Here is a 4,138-nt window from a genome sequence, read left to right on the forward strand (position 1 = left end):
GAATATATTCGTCTTTTTCAAGAGATGTGTCTTCTATTCAAGCTTCAACCGGACACTGATCAAGCCATATTTTTAAGACTTTTCCCATGGACACTCCACGGGAAAGCACGGAGTTGGTTGGATTCATTGCTCGAGGCTACGATAGAAACTTGGGATGGTATGTTGGAAAAATTTCTTAAGAAATATTTTCCAGCTTCTAAGTCCGCGAGACTCCAACAAGAAATTACCCAATTTTGTCAAAAGCCGATGGAAACCTTGTATGAAGCATGGAATCGATTTTCCAAAATGCTAAGAGGTTGTCCAAACCATGGTTTGGATACCTTCCAAAAATTTCAAATCTTTTACAAGGGTTGTGATGTTGCAACCCGAATTTCCATTGATCAAGCGGCCGAAAGTTCACTCATGGACAAAACCGAACAAGAAGCTTATGAGATAATCGAGAAGCAAGCTAATTATTCTCATGAGTGGCATCAAGAACGACCAATTACTCGTCATGCTCAAGTCCAAAGCGCCAGTGCTTATGATGACCTTAGTTCCCTAAGTGTGAAAATAGACGGTGTTGCTCGAAACATGGAAAAGATCACCAAGGAAATTCATAGTATGAAGGTAGGTTGTGAATATTGTGGTGGTCTCCATTTAGGAAAAGATTGTGATGCCGATTTAACAATGGCTCAGAAAGAAGAAGTGGCTTTCATAAGCCAAAGAAATAATAATCAATTTCAAGGAAGAGCCCAATTTAACCGAAACTTCAACAACCCATACAACCCTCAAGGTCAAAATTCCAATTACCAATAAGGGTCAAGTAATGGGTTCCAACAACAATCTCCGGGTTTCTATCAAAAACCCCAAAACGAAAAGAAAAAGTCAAATATGGAGAGTTTGTTGGAGAAGTTAATTGCATCTCAGACCCAGCTTGTTACCAATATAAGCCAAACAAACGAGAAAAATGAACACCAATTCAAAAACCAACAAGTCGCAATTCAGAATTTGGAGAAGCAAATGAGTGGTTTAGCTAGTTTACTTAGTGAAAGAAAACCAGGGAGTTTACCGGGCGATACTAATAAGAACCCCCGAAATGAGCACGCCAATGTTATCACCACACAGAGTGGTCTAACATATGAAGCTCCAATAATGCCTGAAGATTCTGATTTCATTGTTCCGTTGAACAAAAATGATGAACCGTTTAAGGAGCCGGAACAAGTGGTTGAGAAGGAAGAACGGGAGAAACCCGTAGTGAAGCCATATCAACCACCGCTTCCATACCCAAGGAAGCAACAACAAGAAAGGCTCGAAGCCGAAAGGTCAAAATTTCTAGATATGTTTAAACAAATTAACATAAATATGCCTTTTATTGATGTGATTTCAGGTATGCCCAAGTATGCTAAGTTCTTAAAAGACTTACTTACTAACCGCAAGAAGATGGAAAGCGTTTCATCGGTCACTTTAAATGCTAGATGTTCAGCGCTGGTGTCCAACACACTTCCCGAAAAGCTTGAAGATCCGGGTTGTTTCACTATTCCATGTCTAATGGGTGACCTTGATTGTATGAGGGCATTAGCCAATTTGGGGGCTAGCATCAATTTGATGCCCTATTCGATTTACCTTAAATTAGCCCCTGGGGAACTCAAGACCACACGAATGGCTATTCAACTAGCTGATCGCTCTATAAAATTCCCTCGAGGAATAATAGAGAATATGTTAGTTAAGATCGGGAATCTGATTTTTCCGACAGACTTTGTGGTTTTAGACATGGAAGTTGATGACAGAATAACAATTATTTTGGGTCGACCATTTTTAAATACTGCTAGATGTGTCATTGATGTTTATGATCAGCAGTTGACCCTTAGAATTGGTGAAGCTAGTGCGACTTTTGCAATTGACAAGTCATTAAAATATCCTGAATCTTCAGATGATACTTGTTATTTTATGCAAAGCATAGATTCGCATTATGATTTCTTGCAGGAATTTCCCGAATCGGATGAAACAGGTACATACGATTTGGCGAGTGGAGATGAAGAATTTCCTGAAGAAGAAATGGATGTGATGGCTACATTGATGGCAAATGGGTATGAACCAACTGAGGAGGAGTTAGAACAACTGAACAAGGATAACGAGTACCGGAGTAAGCCCTCAATTAAGGAACCTCCAATTTTGGAGCTTAAGCCGCTCCCTTATCATCTTGAGTACGCTTTCCTTCAGAAAGATTCGAAGCTTCCGGTAATTATTTCCTCACTTCTTTCTAAACATGAAAAAGAACGTCTTGTTTCCATGTTACAGGCCCACAAACAGGCTATTGCATGGAAAATCCATGATATAAAAGGAATTAGTCCTTCTTATTGCACTCACAAGATCTTAATGGAAGAAAATTCCAAACCAGTGGTGCAACGTCAAAGGGGACTAAATCCTCATATGCAAGATGTTGTCAAAAAGGAAATCATTAAATTGCTAGATGCAGGTCTAATCTACCCAATCTCATACAGTCCGTGGATAAGCCCGGTCCATTGTGTTCCTAAAAAGGGTGGTATAACTGTTACCACAAATTCTAAAGACGAGCTTATCACAACACGAACTGTCACGGGGTGGCGAGTTTGTATAGATTATCGTAAGTTAAACGATGCCACAAGAAAAGACCATTTTCCGCTACCATTCATTGATCAAATGTTAGAGAGACTAGCGGGAAATAGCTTTTATTGTTTCCTAGATGGTTTTTCTGGGTACTTTCAAATTCCCATCTCCCCCGACGATCAAGAAAAGACTACCTTCACGTGTCCTTATGGCACCTTTTCATACCGGCGAATGCCCTTTGGTCTATGTAATGCTCCCGCAACATTCCAAAGGTGCATGATGGCCATTTTCCATGATATGATTGAAGAATGCATGGAAGTGTTCATGGATGACTTTTCAGTCTTCGGTGACACTTTCGATTCATGCCTTCTAAATTTGGAGAAAATGCTAATTAGGTGTGAGAAATCAAACTTAGTACTAAATTGGGAGAAATGCCACTTTATGGTTAAAGAAGGCATTGTCTTGGGGCACAAAATCTCAAGTGTTGGTATTCAGGTGGATCCAGTAAAGGTTGACGTCATTGCCAACCTTCCACCTCCTTCAAATGTGAAGGGTGTAAGAAGTTTTCTTGGGCATGCCGGGTTTTACCGGCGATTTATTAAAGATTTTTCAAAAATTGCAACGCCATTGAATAAACTTCTCGAAAAAGATGCACCCTTTGTTTTCACAAGTGAATGCACTAAGGCATTCAACATTTTAAAACAAAAATTTGTTAACGCACCAATAATCATAGCTCGAAATTGGTCATTACCATTCGAGCTAATGTGCGATGCATCGGATTTTGCAGTTGGTTCAGTTTTGGGCCAACGGGTTGAGAAATGTTTTCAACCCATTTATTATGCAAGCAAGACTTTACAAGGAGCCCAATTGAACTACACAACAATGGAAAATAGCTCCTTGCTATCGTCTTTTCTTTTGACAAATTCCGATCATATCTTGTCCTACCGAAGACAATTGTCTTCACCGATCATTCGGCATTGAAATATCTTTTCTCTAAGCCGGATGCCAAACCTCGATTGCTAAGATGGGTCTTGCTATTGCAAGAATTTGGTATCGAGATTAAGGACAAGAAAGGTGCCTAAAATCTCGCGGCTGACCATCTTTCTAGACTTGAAAATCCCAATCTTGAAGTACTCCATGAATCGAGTATTAAAGATGATTTTCCTGATGAATACCTCATGTGAGTAGAGAAAGTGGAAGACCCGTGGTATGTTGATTTCACCAATTACATTGTTGGGGGTACCTAGAAACCGGTTGGTCACATCAGAAAAGGAAGAAATTCTTTAGTGACCTAAAATACTATTTTTGGGAAGACCCTTATCTATTTAGGTGATGTCCCGATTTGATAATCCGTCATTGTGTCTTCGGGGAAGAATGCAATCAAATTCTTCTCCAATGTCATCTTGGTCCCACTGGTGGACATTTCGGACCCCAAATCACTGGAAGAAAAGTCTATGAGGCCGGTTTTTATTGGCCTACCATCTTCAACAATGCCCACCAAATATGTAAATCATGCGATTCTTATCAAAGGGCAAAAAAGATTAGTCAAAGAGACGAAATGCCTCAAAACATA

At 39.8% G+C, this 4,138-nt stretch overlaps 1 non-coding gene across 1 annotated transcript; it reads right to left on the bottom strand.

The window, feature by feature from the left end:
- Positions 1-207: 207 nt before the first annotated feature.
- LOC139869510 (small nucleolar RNA R71) lies at positions 208-314 on the bottom strand. The gene has a single exon (XR_011766116.1). It is a non-coding gene; the product is annotated as a small nucleolar RNA R71 (small nucleolar RNA).
- Between the last annotated feature and the right edge of the window lie 3,824 nt (positions 315-4,138).

This window comes from Rutidosis leptorrhynchoides, chromosome 9, assembly GCF_046630445.1.
Source record: "Rutidosis leptorrhynchoides isolate AG116_Rl617_1_P2 chromosome 9, CSIRO_AGI_Rlap_v1, whole genome shotgun sequence".
NCBI lineage: Eukaryota > Viridiplantae > Streptophyta > Magnoliopsida > Asterales > Asteraceae > Rutidosis > Rutidosis leptorrhynchoides.